The sequence below is a fragment of the Bactrocera neohumeralis genome, chromosome 5 (assembly GCF_024586455.1).
Source record: "Bactrocera neohumeralis isolate Rockhampton chromosome 5, APGP_CSIRO_Bneo_wtdbg2-racon-allhic-juicebox.fasta_v2, whole genome shotgun sequence".
Classification (NCBI taxonomy): domain Eukaryota; kingdom Metazoa; phylum Arthropoda; class Insecta; order Diptera; family Tephritidae; genus Bactrocera; species Bactrocera neohumeralis.
The window spans coordinates 71,399,065-71,416,192 of record NC_065922.1 but is presented as its reverse complement, the minus strand read 5'-3'; the positions used below and the strand labels follow the sequence as shown (position 1 = coordinate 71,416,192).

General features: G+C 34.7%; 1 protein-coding gene and 1 long non-coding RNA gene across 8 annotated transcripts in view; one reads left to right on the top strand and one right to left on the bottom strand.

Annotated features, from left to right (window-relative positions):
• The window catches only part of LOC126760554 (optomotor-blind protein), a 279,713-nt gene that overhangs the window by 226,640 nt on the left and 35,945 nt on the right, over window positions 1-17,128 (top strand). The window lies entirely within an intron of this gene.
• On the bottom strand, window positions 1,090-16,706 carry LOC126760555 (uncharacterized). The gene is made up of 3 exons (XR_007667218.1): window positions 16,595-16,706; window positions 1,435-1,476; window positions 1,090-1,137 (listed from the first exon to the last, which is right to left on the bottom strand). It is a non-coding gene; the product is annotated as an uncharacterized LOC126760555 (long non-coding RNA).

Genomic DNA, 17,128 nt, shown 5'->3' with positions numbered 1-17,128 from the left:
CAGCCACAGAGCCCCATCATCAACACAGAGCGCCTCAAAAACACACACCGTCACTTGGACTCTGCTGCTTTCGTGCGTTTTGATTGTACCCAGTCTCCTCAGCCGGGCTAACACCTTGGCTTAATGTTGGTTTTGTTGTTGCTATTTTTTTGTTTACTAAAGTGTGGCTTTTGGTGGATATGGAGAGTATGCGGTAGCTGGGTAGTAGTCGCGACACATGCAATGCGCATTAGGGTCAAGCTGCGTTTTTTTTTATTTAATGAAGGACTTTTTTTAGTGTGAGTAGGGTTTCAAAGGAACAGAGTATCTCTTGCAAAAAGATCAAAGGATCTGAAAAGTAGTGAGCTGAAGTCTGCTAAACCTAGAAATGAGGCACATGTTGTTTATTGGAACTTGGTAGCGTGGGTAGCAAGTCTATTCAGAAATCAAATAATCCACTAAGAATACCACTTCTTAGCAAACGATCCTATCTAAAAAAAGCGAAGACCCGACCGCATGAGTCTGGCACTGTTAAGCGCAGCTAGATTTATAGTTTCCCTAACTACATTCATTTGAGGCGATAAAACGAGCACTTGTCGCATATTTTCTCAAAAAAACTGAAGATGCTTTGAGTTCTGAGCGATAAAGTAGTCTCAGTCATTTTGTAAAACAGGTTTTTCGAAGCATTTTCGAAGCTTCTTCGAAGTATTTAGATGTTTGAAATGTTCACAGCTTTGTAACTCTTCAAAATCGAGTGTACCAACAGAAATTTTATGTAAAACTAGCACTTTTTGAAGTTTATAGAAATACTGAATCTATAAGCCCGACTTTAGAAAGCATAGAACGACAGAGTAGTGAGAAAGAGTACACATATGAGTAACACAACCAATTCTCTAATATGCTGCGCTCAATTAGAGTCGTAAAGTACAGCTGAAGTATCAATAGTTTGCTCAGCACATTGAATTGAACTTGTGGAACGGTATACAGAAATTAAGTATTTTAAAGAAACCATGAAAAAAATTATTATGAGATGGACAAAAGTGCAACAAAGTTAGGTCTTATGAAAATACATATATCTAGCACAATTTAAAACATAAATTAGTACTTACCACTCAACTGTTTTTTCATGGTTTTGAATTGAACTTGTGGAACGGCAAGCTGAAAATAAGAAATATGATATGAGAAAGCCATTTTAAACGAGAAAAGTTATGAAATAATAGCAAACATTTTTGTGAAAAATTACAGGCGCTACAAATAGGTGGATATTTGAGGAAATAAGCTAAACTGAACTTGTGGAACGGTAAACGAAAATCACATTTTTAAAACAAACAAAAAAAAAATTAATAAGATTGAAAGATGAAAAAATTAATAAGATGTTAGATGAAACCACACCAATGTTAGGTATTATGAAAATTGATATATCGAGCACAATTTACAATATAAATCAGTACTTACCACTCAACGGTTTTTTCATGGTTGAACTTGTGGAACAGCAAGCTGAAATTAAGAAATTTTAGAAATATGATATGAGAAAGTCATTTTAAACGAGAAAAATAATAAAAAATAAAAAGTTAGAGGCGCTACAAATAGGTATCCACCTATTTGTGAGGAAAATAAACAATTTCGGAACAAATTAGTATTTGAGAAAGTAACTATATCTTACAAAAATTCCCTTTTTGATTTCGTGCCGAGTTTGCCGCTACAAAAAAAAACATTTTAAAAGCAACTCAAGCAAAAGTTTTCAAAAAAAATTATATGCTGCTATATTGCAACCCTACTTGCAACGCCTAAGCGCAATAACGGCAGCAATCACTTAAGCACATCGCATGCCACAAGTCGTTTGCTGCCACACGGCGACTCTCGCTGCAGCCGCCGCAGTTCGCTTGATGTTATTTCGCACTTTGCACAACAACACGACAAAAAAAATGTAACTACAACAACCCAACGTGTGTTTTTGGTGGCGATTGCGACTGCGCCGGCGGTGGCAATAAATGCCTGTCACACTGGACAATCGCTTAATGGCTCGCCTTGCTACATGAAAATATACTCAAGTGTTATCGATTAATGTCCACAAGCAGCAGCTACCGAAACCCTGATGATGGTGCGAAGGCTACCAGCCGCCAACAACAACAACAGCCACAGCACCAGCAAGCGGTACGAATTGTCGTTCAAATATTGCCGCGTTTGAAGTTGTGCCGCCGCCCGGACGATTTGTGGCGACGCTAGCGCGCCTGTGTGCGGCCGCCGTTACATCTGTCGGCCGAGTTTGTGTGTGTGAGTGCGTTGAAGGTGCTGCCACCTTTGGCCCGACACTCAAGCCGGCTGCCACGCCGCGCTATCGCTAAACTATCTGCCTGACTTACTGCCTCCACTGGCGTTTGTTGTTGCTGCTTTGCTTGTGCGCCGCGTTTCGCTTGTATGCGGGCGCTAATGTCGCCGGCACAGCAAACACCTTTATCAGCGCTTACTCACGCTCACTCAGCGGCCACAACGGGCTCGGTGGCATCAACTGATTGCCACTGAATGCTGCGCGTGTTTGCCGCCGCCGCCGCTGCCACTTTGGCTATCAGCATTCGCCACAACTTAGTAAGTGAGTGTGCGCTGATAGCGCGCGGCTGATTTTTACTCTATATATACGGGTGTCGTGCTTGGCGCTGCCTTCCTTGGTGGTCAGTGTGCCGGCTGGGGCTGCCTTGCATGCAATAATCTTTTGGGTTGATGATATTTATGTAAATTTATAGTGGAGTGTGAGTGTTGCGAATTTAATGCCTCACTTATAAAATAAAGAGCATTTCCTGTCTCGGTTCTTAATAGCTTTTGCTTTAGCCAAGTGTAAGTGTGTGTGTGATATATTTTTGAATTCATAAAATTTATTCTATTTGGACCTGCGGGATGGCTTTAGGTAATACCTCGTAGCACCAAGCTGGGCAAGAATGCCTCTACACAAACTCTCTGCGGGATTATTCGGCTGGTCTTAAGCTTCTTCGATGATTGTGGGCTTGTTTGCATGCCAAAGTCATAAGCCCATGTCTCATCGGCCGTTATAATGTTCTCCATGAATGTGAGATGGGAAATCGCACAACCAAGCATGTCCAAAGAGACCTGTTTTTTTTTAATTTTTAATTTTTTTTATTTTTATTTTTTTTATTTTTTTTTTATTTTAATTAAATTTTTTTTTTTTAATTTTAATGCTTTTTTTTTATTTTTTTTTTTATTTTGTTATTTAATTTTAATTAAATTTTTTTGTTTTAATTTTAATGTTTTTTTTTATTTTTTTAATTTTAGTTTCTCTGCTTTTGATTTTAATTGTTTTAATTTTTTTTTTAATTTTATTTTATATTTTTAATTTTTTTTAATTTTAATTTAATTTTTTTGTTTTAATTATAATGTTTTTTGAATTTTTAATTTTATTTTATTTTTAATTTTTTTGTTTTCATTATGTTTTTTAATTTTTTTTTAATTTTAATTTTTTTTATTTTTAATTTTTTTTAATTTTACATTACATGTATGCATTTAATTTTGAGTTTTTTAGTTTTACATTTTTTTATTTTTAATTTTTTTATTTTAATTTAATTTTTTGTTTTAATTATAATGATTTTTTAATTATTAATTTTTTTTTTTTTAATTTTTTTGTTTTAATTATAATGTTTTTTAATATTAATTTTTTTAAATTTTAGTTTTTGCTTTGATTTTAATTTTTAATTTAATTTTTTTAATTTTCTTTTAAATTTTTTTATTTAAATTTTCTTTAATTTTAAATTTTAAATTTTTTTTATTTAAACATTTTTTAAGTTAATTAGTTTTTTGAGTTTACAAATTATTTTTTTTTATTTCTTTTGTAATTTATTTTCAAAAAATATTTTTCTCATTTTTCAAAAATTGCTTGCATTCTAAATCTTGCAACAGTATTTCGGAGTCACTCCCGCAGCTTGCATTTATTATGTCGCATATTTCAACCGTTCCCCACTTGCCTTAGCTTGTGGCACGCTTAAGCGCCCGCCTGCCGCACACTCCCCACGCCAACTGGCGCTTGTTGCAACAAGCAAAAATTTGTTGCAACTATAGCACTGCAATAACTAAGTGGAAGTGACTGGCTTTGGCGCAGATTTGCCTTTCAAATTTACTTTTGGCACAGCAACATCAACAACAACAGCAGTAACAAATCGTGTGGCAACTACTAACTGACTGCATGTATTTTAAGTAGATGCCACAGCTGCTGGCTACTGGCTACTGGCTACTGGCAGCGTCCAACTACTGTCTGCCACAGGCAATTTCTAACATTTTTACATCATGCCACATGCAACAACTAAGCAAGCTGTAGTGATTTGCATATGCGCCACTAATGAGGCATGCTGCAGCCCACAGCAGTTAGCGAGTCCGAATGCCTAGCTTTGCTTATTTGCGCATGCGCGCCTGCAACATGTAGCCGCACACCAATAGCCGTAGGCGCCACAAGCGCGCACTGCCGGCATGCCACGGCTGGTTGGCCGAGGCGGTGGGCGACACAAAATCCACAAAATCAAATCAAATGTAGAATTGTTTGTTGCACAAATGCACGAATAATGTGCAGCATGCAAAATTTAGTAGCTGCCATTAGGCGTGTTACAAACGACAACGGCAACAACAACAAGACCAAAAAAAAAAATGCATGCAGCGCGCCTACAAAAGGCCAGACGCGCGGACAGCCAATGAGCCATCAATTTTAATTCGTTCAACTCGGTTGGCTGACTGGTGGGTTGGCTAGCTGACAGTTATGGTGACTACCGTATAGCAACAACAACAACAACAACTACTCAGGGACCGCGTTGCCTTGCCGCCTTCACCTTAAATGGCTAGCAATGCCGTGCCACTCGCTTTGTTGTTGTTGCGCTGCTAGTCATATGATGCTTGTGGTCGTTGCTGTTATTGTTGTTCGGGCACAGAAATCATGCAGCCATAAAATGTTGCAACAAATCGGTGCATTTGTAAAATTTGCAAAACTACACAGGCAACAACAAACAAATCGGGCGCGCGCGCTAGTGGCAAATGCGGAAGGCGCTTGTGGGTGCGCGCTGCACGCTTGGTGCAAGTTAAGTGCTGGGGGGGTGGTGTTGTAGCCATGTTTGCGCTTGCCAGTGAGCATTGATGCGCGGCGCGCGCTTCGATTATTCGTCGAAAAATCGCAAAAATATGCGAGTTAAAGCCGCTGATGTGTTGAAAGCGCCAGCGCTTGAGCTGTGCGTGTGTGAGTTTGTGAAAGGGCTTGCATGCGCGCCCAGCGTCAAGCGCGCTCAATGGCGCTGAACTTTATTGGCGTATTATTTGCACTGCTGTGTTTGTAGTTGTTGTTGTGCCTTGCGTTTTGATTTAATTGCTGCGCGTACAAGTGAAGCGTGAAGGCGGAAGTGTGCTGAAATTCTTTCAGTTTTATTTTTTTGATTCGTGAAATATTTTGCAACTTTTCAATATTTTCTTGTTTTAGTTTTTAAAGATTGTTAATTTTTGCTAAAATTTTTTAATTTTTTTATTGTTAATATTTGTTATAAATATGCAGTTGTTGATGACTGATTTTTAATTACTAATAAGTGATTACTCATTTTTAGTAATTACTGATTTCTATTATTATGTAATGGTTATTAATTGACTACTTATGGATTACTGATTATTTGTTAAGGATTAACTATGATGATTAATTAATATTGATAATGGCTAATGTATTATTGATTACTGATTACTGACCGTTCATCAGTGATTACTGGTTTTTTATCATTGATTACTGATCGTTAATTATTGATTATCGTCTACTGATTATTAGTTAATGATTACTCATATTTAGTATTTATTAATTTTAATTATTAAATAATGATTATTAATTGATAAATATTGATTACTGCTTATTTTTTAGAGATTAACATTGATGATTATTGAATATTGATAATGGTTAATTCATTTTTAGTAATTACTGATTTCTATTATTAAGTAATCATTACTAATTGATTACTTATGGATTACTGATTATTTCATAGGGATTAACCATGATGATTAATTAATATTGATAATGGCTAATGTATTATTGATTACTGATTACTGACCGTTCATCAGTGATTACTGGTTTTTTATGATTGATTACTGATCGTTAATTATTTATTACCGTCTACTGATTATTAATTAATGATTACTCATATTTAGTATTTATTAATTTATGTTATTAAATATTCATTACTAATTGATCGTTATTGATTACCTATGGTTTACTGATTATTTGATGGGGCTTAGCTTATAGAATATTGATTAATTCAAAAATAATTTTATTATTGATTACTGGTTACTGATCGTTAATTATTAATTACCGACAACTGATTATTAATTACTGATTAATGATTATTATTTCTGATTGCCGATTGTAGTCAAATCGTAATTGATTATTGATTATCAAATAAGTATTATTGATTCTAAATTACTGGTTACTGATTACAGATTACAGATCATTGACTACTGATTACTTGTCATTGATTACTGACCGTTAATTCATATTAATAAATAATTGAAGTTGATTATTTGTTAGTAATTCATTGGATCTAGGATTAATAATGATTAACGAATGTCGAATATTGATAACTGATTATTAATTATTCAGTAATGATTATCGGTCATTGATTACTGACAGCAAATCTGAAGTTACTGTCCCTTAATTTTTCATTACCAATTACTGATTATTGATTTCTGGCATTCCTACTGCTATTGGTAATCGAATTTTGATTACTGACGCCTAGTTTTTGATTAATAAGTACTGTTTGCTAATTACTAATTGGTTACTGAATTTTTACAGTAAATTAGTGATTACCGATTACTGACCCTTAATTTTTGATTATTTCTGACGAGACTTTTAAACTATTGTATGTTAATCAAAATTAGCCGAGTATTCCAACTTGGAAGCTTGATAGCTTCGCTGCCCTGTGATAAATAATAGAAATCACAATAGAGAACTGTCCTCAAAATCTCGACAGCGTCCTCAAGCTATTTGCTTTGCCGCTCCAGCCAACACATAATCCTCACCAACAATGCTGCAGCGAAATGCGTGCTGTTGGACGCGCGCAGTTCAATTGTCGCCTGCTTTTCCATTTATTACTCGCTTTTATCTACAATTTTTCTCGCGCAGTTTTATTGTCGCTGACAATTTGGTCGCGCAATTGTGACAAATGACCGTTGCTGAAGAGCCATAAATTTCAAAAGGCGCGTACAATCGAGTGCGAATAACGCACCAGCAGCGCCAACAACGCCAACAACTTACTTGTGACCATTTACTAGCGACTCACTTACTTAGGAAGGAGTATAGTACGCACTAAAGCGGCTGACAACTCGCCTGACACATGACGGCGCACACATGCATACATATATGGAGCAGCGCATAGCTGCCACTCGCAGTACGCGATTCCATTTCAATTTATGCCATAACATTCTATTATGATTATTTTTCACTATTTATTTACTATTTATTAGGCGCGCACCGCGTGTATGTGTGACACGCGCTTTTGTAGTAAGTTTGGCTGTGCGGTACTTTAATGTAGATATGCGTAGTGTACTTATACGTACTTGTCCACGCATTTGGCACTTATGAGACGCGCTGACACTTTGTTGTACGCCGCCGCCTCAGCGCTGCGCTTACAAAAATGGCAGTGCGTGCGCGTTAGCGTGTGTATTTGTAGTTTGCGTTTAGCGCGCTTTGACAGCGCGTGTGCATAGATTCGGCTTTTTATGTTTGCTATTATGCTGCGCTTAGCTAATTGATTATATAGTTTGCTAATATGGCATGCAAGCCGGTGCGCGCTTATTAAATTCTTAGCGGTGCTTTCGTAGCCAAGTAAAGGCAGAAAAGCAAGAAGAAGAATGAGTATGTGTAGAATGACTTAATTATGCGCGCACTTGCGGTATTTGTTTTTCTAATTTGCACTAATGTCCATAATGGCAAGATTTACTTAATGCATTTAAGCATATCGCATCATATGATCTGGTAATCGCAAGTCAAATAAATTCAGTTGAAAAACTACTAAGCGAAAAGAGAGCACAGTAGATAGTGTTAAATGGAATAAAAAAAATTTCACAATATGTGATGTAACATCACATGATGTGACATCAATTCACAACAAGTGATATCACCACTTGAAAACAGCAGATAAGATCACACATAATTATAACAGCTTATATTACATAACACATGCTTGCTATGGCAATAAATCACGACATGTGATGGAACATCATATGATATGACATCACATCTTTTTTTTAAGAGCGTAGCTTCTGAAAAAGCTTTTGAAACTTCTTTAAAGATTTTATAAACTCCTTGTATTTAGTATTTGAAGTTCTAGTGCAAGTGTTTAGTCCTAAAAAAAGTTTTTCTGATTTCTTAAAGAATAAAAATTAAATTTAAAAGCAATTTTGTACAGCAAAGCTTTTGAAAAAGCTTTTTCAAACTTTTTGAACAATAAATATACAAGTATTTGTAGCTCTAATAAGAATTTTAAGTTCTAAAAAAGCTTTCAAAATTAGTAAAGCTTTCAAAAAGAGATTTTAAGTTCTAAAAAAGCTTTCAAAATTAGTAAAGCTTTCAAAAAGAGATTTTAAGTTCTAAAAAAGCTTTCAAAATTAGTAAAGCTTTCAAAAGGAGATTTTAAGTTCTAAAAAAGCTTTCAAAATTAGTGAAGCTTTCAAAAAGAGTGTTTTTAAATCCTTAAAGCTTTAGAAACCAGTTTTGTAACAGCGAAGCTTTTGGAAAAGCTTTTGAAACTTCTCAAAAGATTTTTAATCTTGTTCAATACAATTATCTGAAGTTCTAGTGCAAATGTTAAGTTCTAAAAAGCTTCCTAAATTATTAACGATTTCAGAAAAAGTTTTGCTGATTTTTTAAAAAATAAAGACTCATTTAAAACCCGTTTGTAACAGCCAAGCTCTTGAACAAGCTCTTTCGAACTTCTTGAAAGAGAAGTGTATATTTTGAAGCTTTTTAAAATTGCAAAGCTTTCAGAAAAAGCTTTTTTTTACTTCTTTAGTAAATAAATACGCATGCAAAAGGCTGTTTCCTAATGGCGAACCTGGCGATAAAGCTAATGTTTTTATTTCTTAAAAAATAAATATAAACTAGAAAAGCTTTTTTCTATTAGCAAAGCTTTCTATCTAGAGAGTTTTTTTGTTTATTTTTAATAAATTATTTTTTTTTAATAAATATGAAGTGGAAAAGCAAATTTTGACAGAAATATTTGTTTATATTCCTAAAAATGGTTATGCATCAAAAATTTGTTAGCAAAGCTTTCCAAAAAGCTTTTTTTAAACTCTAAAACCAAAACTATTCCTAAATTCCGTTATTTTTAGATTTTCTATTTTTTTTGTTATTTCTAAAGTGAACAGTTTGTTTGCTCGTGCGCTTATCACCGCTACTGACTGCTGACTACCTGATTGCCCGCTACTCTAATACGCCGTTAAGGCTGCACGAGGCCGCAATTAATCTAACGAAGACACACTAAACTTTTCAAGAAATATTGTACAAATATATATACATACATACATGACTTTGTCTATATAATATAAACACATATGGGTACATCTTTAAATATAATTTTAGAGCAGAGCGTTCGGCTGATTGCTAACACGTTCGTTCGCCACATCGAGGTGTGAGGTAAATTGCAAAGCACCAAATTTGTGGGAAAATTATACAAATACCCTCCAATTCTTTATTTTATTTTTGTACAAAATCAAAACTATTTTGAATTTTAAATTACCTAAAAACAAAAGCGACTAATGCGCTCGTAAACATCATACAGAAGCGAGTTACGGCCGACAGACTCTTTTATCGACGAGTAGGTAGCCGCGATTGATGCTGCAGAGCTGCGCTACATGCAAGATAGGTTTATGGTATATGTGGATACGCACACACAAACGCGCCGCTTTGGGAGCAAGTGCCATGCATAAATTAGTCAAATGGCGACAAAGGTGGTCTCCGTACATGAAAGCTACAAAAGGCGAACTCCGCATAATGGAAATAGTCGATAATTATAATAAAAGCGTAATAAAAACGAAGAACAATTTTAATAAAGAAGATGTTAATAAAGTAATGAAGCGACTGTGGTGACCATAATGAAGTGTTATGCATACAAAAAATCGGTGTTTGGTGTTTGGAAGGCATAATTTGGGCTTAAAAAATATTATTAGAGATAAGAAAATCGATAAAAAGTTTAGGAAACATAAAAAAATGTGAAAGGTTCATAGGTGGCTATGGAAGATTATTACCAGTAAAAAAAGAACGTATTAACAATAAAAATAGATAGAAACGAAATTATTTATTTATCCGGTTTGTGGGTTTACTGCCGATAATTCACAAGTAAATATATTTCATTTAGTTTCATAGCTCAAAGTGTGGAAAAATAGACACATTTACTTTATTATTATTATTTTTTAATGAAATATAATAAAAAATTTACAAATGAAATGCAATTCTTCGTAGCCAAAAAAATATATTTTTTGAAAAACAAAATAAATTCCGAATTCTCTTGGTAAAAAAAAAAATTTGGATTTTTTTTTATTTAAAAAAAAAAATAAATTGGATTCTTTTTATTTTTTTTTTGGAAAAAAATTTGGAAATTACTTTCAATTAATTAAAAAAAAAATATTTTGTACAAGCCATTTTAAGTACCTACTAAACAAATTTTTGGGAAAAATTTCTCTACAGCTCAAAATATCGAAAAAAATAGTTAAACTTATTTTATTTTATTCACTTTTAAAATATTTTTATTTCGTACTAAACAAAATTTTTGGAAAAATTTTCGAATTATTTTTTTTTTTATAAAATGAAAAAAACCCTCCAGCTTTACTTTATTATTATTATTTTTAAATAAAATATAATAAAAAATTTACAAATGAAATGCAATTCTTCGTAGCCAAAAAATTATATTTTTTGAAAAAAAAAAATAAATTCCGAATTCTCTTGGTAAAAAAAAAAAAAGATTTGGAATTTTTTTTTATTAAAAAAAAAAAGATTTTTTTTTATTAAAAAAAAAAAGATTTGGATTTCTTTTTATTTAAAAAAAAAAAAGATTTGAATTTGGATTTTTTTTTATTTATTTTTTTTTGAAAAAAATTTGGAAATTATTTTAAATTAATTTTTTATAAAAAAAATCCAACTTTTTGGTACAAGCCATTTTAAGTACTAAACAAATTTTTTGGAAAAATTTCTGTACTGCTCAAAATATCGAAAAAAAATAGATATTATATAATAATAATTCACTTTTATAATATTTTTATTTCGTACTAAACAAAATTTTTGAAAAAATTTTCGAATTATTTTTTTTCATAAAATGAAAAAAACCCTCCAACTTTTTTGTATTAAGTAAAAATATTGAAATTTTGGAACAAAATTTCGAAATGGTTGGAAAAATTTTCGGAATTTTTTGTCTGGCAAAAAGTTTTTATAATAAAAATTCAACTTTTTTTGCACTACAAAATATTATTTGGAAATATTTTGGAAAATTTTAGATTTTTTTTTATTTTTTATAAACAATCCAACTGTTTTGTAAGAAAGAGCAAATTTTCTGTTCCCAAAAACTTTCAAAAAAAAGTTTTCCTTCAAATATTCACCTTTCCCTTTATAAATCCTCCAGTTTTATTCTGAAAACAACTAGTTATTTGAAAAATTTATTATTTTTATTATATTTGTATTTGTTATACGCCTCATTATTCGAACTGCCACGTGAGGCGCCTATCCTTAACGGATACCTACTTGTAGGCTCCTAGAAAAAATATCACTGATAGTAATCTGGTCTGGTCTGGTAATCTGGTAATATTTTCGTTGTTATAATTGGAGTACTTTTAGCTGGCCAAAAACCAAAATATTAAAACGATTGTAGATTCTGTTATATAGAATATTTAAAACCGAATGCCTTAGAGGGACTCTCTTGCCGTTAAAATGCTCAACGATTGTGTTTCCTCGTTCTCTAGGCTTTTCTATTTAGTCCTTGTTCGGAAAACTTGTTTATTTGAAGAGATATTTTCAAGAAGTTTGGCATGGGTGATTGTCCAAGGCAAGGGTACAATCTGCGACTAAATTGTTTAGATAGGACCACTATAACATATAGCTGCCATACAAACTGACCGACCAAAATCAAGTCTTTGTATGGAAAACTTTTTTGTTTGACAAGGTAACTTCACGAAATTTGGTATAGATTCTTGTACAAGGCAACGCTACAATTTCCCAATAAACTGTTTAGATCGGTCAACTATAACATATAGCTGCCATACAAACTTACCGACCAAAATCAAGTCCTTATATGGAAAAATTTTTTGTTTGACAAGGTAACTTCACGAAATTTGGTATGTATTATTGTACAAAGCAGCGCCACAATCTCCCAATAAATTGTTCAGATCGAACGACTATATCATATAGCTGCCTTACAAACTGAACGATCAAAAATAAATTGTTGCATGGACAACTCTCTTATTTGTTCGGTACAGCCAAGATTTTCTTGCTTTAACTCCACTTATTTTTATCTAATCTCTTCTTCTTCGAACCCAAACTAATCTAAAGCAAATATATCATAAACTATATAACCTAACCTAACATAATCTAACTCATTTAACTCCGCTTAATCTAACCATTTTGGGCTTATTCGCTTCACAAACCTTCCAAACATGAAAGATAATTCGTTTAGAGCTGCTTTGTTTACAGAATGAAGTAATTAACTTGCAGAATGCTTGAAATTCCTTTGAACTCTAAGAACTGCTTGCCATTTATATGAATGCCAAGCTTGTTTTGTCCGATTTTGGTGCCACAGACTGTAGTGACAAGTGGCGGCAAGCTAAATATAAGCTATTGAGAGAGAGCTGTGAAGAAAGCCGCCGGTTCCGTAAGCCGGCGGCGGTGTAAAACTATACAGAGTTGCGCTGTTGCAAGTAAGTCGCACTTATTTGGTTCCTCAGAGCTTTGTGGCGGTGCCAATTGGGGCTGAACTTTTTTCTGCTCATAACAAAGATGGCACAGTTGAACTCATACTCTCGGCAGTGGATGAGTCCACTTTACCGTAAGCGGCTTCTGTCAGCTATACAAGCGTTCCGAGTAACCGGGCGGCAATTAGTTGCTGCAGGCTAGAAAGGAAAGCTCACAAGACGAGCTTTGGACCAAGCGCGGTATATTTGTGGCACGTATTTACAATGTATTAACGGCGTAGCACGCACATGCAACACAAAACTTGTTGTTGCAACAATCTAACTATGCATAATTGCTGGTGGCAGGAACGCTCTAAACATGCCGCGCCATCAATGTCTTAATTAAATATGTTGTAAATCTTATTTTATTGCATTTATTGATTTGCAGCATTTGCTGTTTTAGTTCTTTGTGCCAAATTGCTGTTGGCCATAGCCAAATACGTCACAGAACATGCCACAAGCACTTGGCGCATTCAAAGCATGCGCGTTTCATAGGCGCAACATATGTTGGCTGCTGTTGCAGCAGCAGCAAGCAACGTGTTGATGATTTTTCTTGTTGTTGTTGTGTTTATTTTGTTGTTGTTGTTGCTTTTGCTTGTAATCGCTGGCATAGTCACACGTAGACGCGTAATTGTCATGCTTGCAACACAATAATATTGACGATTTGCGACCGCTCACACTGCAAACTGCCGCAGCGCATTGTTGTTGTTGCTTTTGCCTGCAACTGCTGCTACTTGCGCGTTGTTTTGGCATTAAGCTTAACCCAAATCCATTAAATTGCCCCCAAGGTGCGCAACACTTGCCGCGCGCGCTTGCTGCACGCATGTATTGCGCGCTAATATTGTTGTTGTTGTTGTTGTACAACATGTTGTCATTACAATAAATTACCACGCTGTGGCAGCAACATCTACAGCTTCAAAACAAACACAAAATCACTTAAAGCGCACTTGACAAGCGTCTTGCCACAGCACGTTGCACCTTCGACGCATAACAGTTAAGCGCGCTAACATGCTGCTGCGCCTGTTGTTGTCACTTTTGCATTGTGTTGCACTGGCTCTTACCAAATTTGGTCAGTGTTGTATGCGCCTTCATGTGTTTGTTGTTGTTGTAATGTAAGTTATTCAACTTAAAAATATCTCCGTCGCTTCATTCAAGTTTTTGTTGCACATCATTGACTTGTCGCATTACCACTGTGCTGTTTCAACTTCATTTGGGAACGCGCAACACGCATTTGCCACAGTGCAACACGCATTGTTGCATATTCATGTGTATGTGCGCGCGTCTTTTTTCGTCATCAATCGTCATTTGCGCCTTAATTTTTCCATTTTTATATTTTTTCGCTTACTTTGTATCGCCTTTCGTACAACGTGCAACAACACAATTACGGCCGCAACGTGTTGATTACTTCATGTTCAATTGCCGCGTTTAATGCGCCAAGCGCACAACCTTTGGCTGCGCATCTACAAATCGATCACATCGCTGCTGCCGCTGCTGTTGCACGCATTGTTGTTGTTTTTGTACACACGCTTACACGTTTTAAACGCCTCTTTGTATTGCTTGACGTCCGCGCGGCTGCTGTGAGTTATAGCATTGCCTTGGCTTAGCGGTTTTATTTGTTGCACATTCCTGCGATTTAATTGAACTATCCGTTGCAAATTGTTGCAAGTCAAGTCGCAATGCCGCGACAATTGCGCAGGCTCATGTTTATTTATTTGCGAGAGTTGCACAGTGGGTTGGGCGGGAGAAAATGATGGAAAAATTAAATTTTACGATTTTTGCTCTCATTATTGTTGCAACATGTTGCTGAGAGCCATTATTAGTGTTAAGGGATCTACGTATAGCCAACAGCTGAGCTTCTAAGTACAAAAAATAAAGACTACCAACGAAATCATATACCTTTAATTGGAAAAAAATAGTTTTAAAGGCGCCCAGTATAGATTTATCTATAAGTAACTAGTTTCGGACTAGTTTAAAATTATTAAAATAAAAATAGTTTCTTTAATAGGCGTTTGATTGAAAAACAACAAAAACTAAAAACTGGTCCAAATATAACTAGTCCATAACTAGTTACAAAATTTATCATTTATGTATTAATATTAAAAACTGATAATTTTTAGAAAAATAACATTAACGGCTTGCAATTTTTAACAACTTGTATGCACAAAAATTTTAAGTAAGTAGTTTGAGGCTAATGAAGAGCTGCCAGTTGTCACAAATTTAGTCACTTTCAAACACTTTTAAGTGACTTATTACACTAAGCAGTCTTGAGTACTCCCTTAACTTTACTAATTTATTCATAATCTACTACAAATAAAACACTGTGCTGCAACATTGTCAACTTTTTTGGTCATTAACTTCGTCAATCTTCAACTTCGTGGAATTGATGTAGGCGCGTTTGACTCGTACGCCAAATATGTGCGTCATTGTTGTTTTTTCGTAAAGCAATGGGTGCTTTATAAATTGTTAAATATACGTAAATACATATATACATACATATGTATACATATGTATGTATATGTAAAGCTTTGTGACTACAAGTTTTTCTTGAGTTCTACTAATCTATAATTTAGTAAGATAATACAACATTCTCGCAGAGTATATAAGTTAGTTTACAGAGCAATTATTGCATATAAAATGCTTGCAAATTTCATTTTTAATAACACTCTCTTAGCTTTAAGCGTTTTTCATTGTCGCAAGGACCCCAGCAAGCGGCACTCATTTCGATTTTCGCATATCAGCATATCAAGGACTTGTATAGAATAATGAAATTCCGTTGAAAAGCTATTATTGTTAAATGTTTGAACTAGTAACCAACTAGTTACTTTTGGTCCAGTTACAATTTTTGCTATAGATTTCTTTTAACAATATTTTCGTGAATAAAAATTATTTGTGCTTTTCACAACTAGTTACCAACTAGTTACTGTTGGTGATTTTGCTAATTTCTTAAGAATATTTTCATTTTACGAATAAGCAAACTGTTTAGTTCAGACTTTAGAGAGTTTTATGAACTTTTCGAGCTCGTAATATGCATTTAAAGACAGTCCTCTCTTCGTAAACCCTCCTCAAATGATGTAGCGAGTCTTTTTTCGCCTGCCGACGCTCACTAATCAACCGCTTTAAAGCGTCAGGCTTGCGAAAGACCACCAGCCTACTTAAGTAGCCCCTACAGATATCATTAAACTAAGCTTTCTTGTAACTTTTAACCCGTCATTAATTGCCTGCTGCATTTCCGACCACCCAAGCTAACTGAACGCGCTTCGTTTCGAACCACCAGTGCCGCTGCTGATGGTGTTGTCGACGCATTTATTGTTTTAATACCTTAATACAAAGAAATAATATATGCCAATAAATTTGAGCTGGACATATAAATGACTGCATAGGTGCACATGTATGTGGCACACACAATTTAGTCACACGCAGTCGCTGTGTGTAACGCGACGGACACATAAAATATTGATTTGATTCGTTAATAGCTGTATCTGGGATCGCGCTGAGCTGAGCGCGCCGCCTTGCGCTGGGAAAGGTTGGTGCACAAAAGTTGCTTTTGCTTTTTTAATTGCTTCATGGCTTTGACATGCAACGAATCGAATGAGACAACAGCGCGCTTGTTTATACGGTATATATGTATTTATGTATTGTAGTATAATATATATATATATGCACTTACCAGTAATAGCGGCGACTAAGTAGGTAGTAAACGCATAAATATGAGATTTGGCTGCCGCAACAACGCGCGGTTGCGTTTTTTAATGTTGTTGTTGTATATATGACTTTTGGTATTGTTGTTGTTGAGGTATATGTTAAGCGCTTGTTGTTGTTGCAAGACCGCACAGCATGCGCGCGACAAGTTTACAGCACACCGCGCTTAGCGCGCGCGCAGGGAGTCATCGCCGCGCAAGACAGCGCGCCACAGCGCGCCACACCGCGATGCTGCCGTCGCCTAAAATGACAATAAATAAAAACAAAAACAAATGTAAGCAAAAGCAGTTTCATATTTTTTATGCGCGCTGTTTTTAATTACCATAATTTTTTCTGCGCGCCGAGATGAACAAGGCGCGCGGTTGCAAGATATAAGAAAAATATACAAAAAATACAGAAAAAAGTAACAAAAAAATGCAGCAAAGATAACAAAATATAAGAAAAACAAGTAAATTATAATAAAAAAGCTAGAAAATTAAATATTCTTCAACATTTTAGTCAC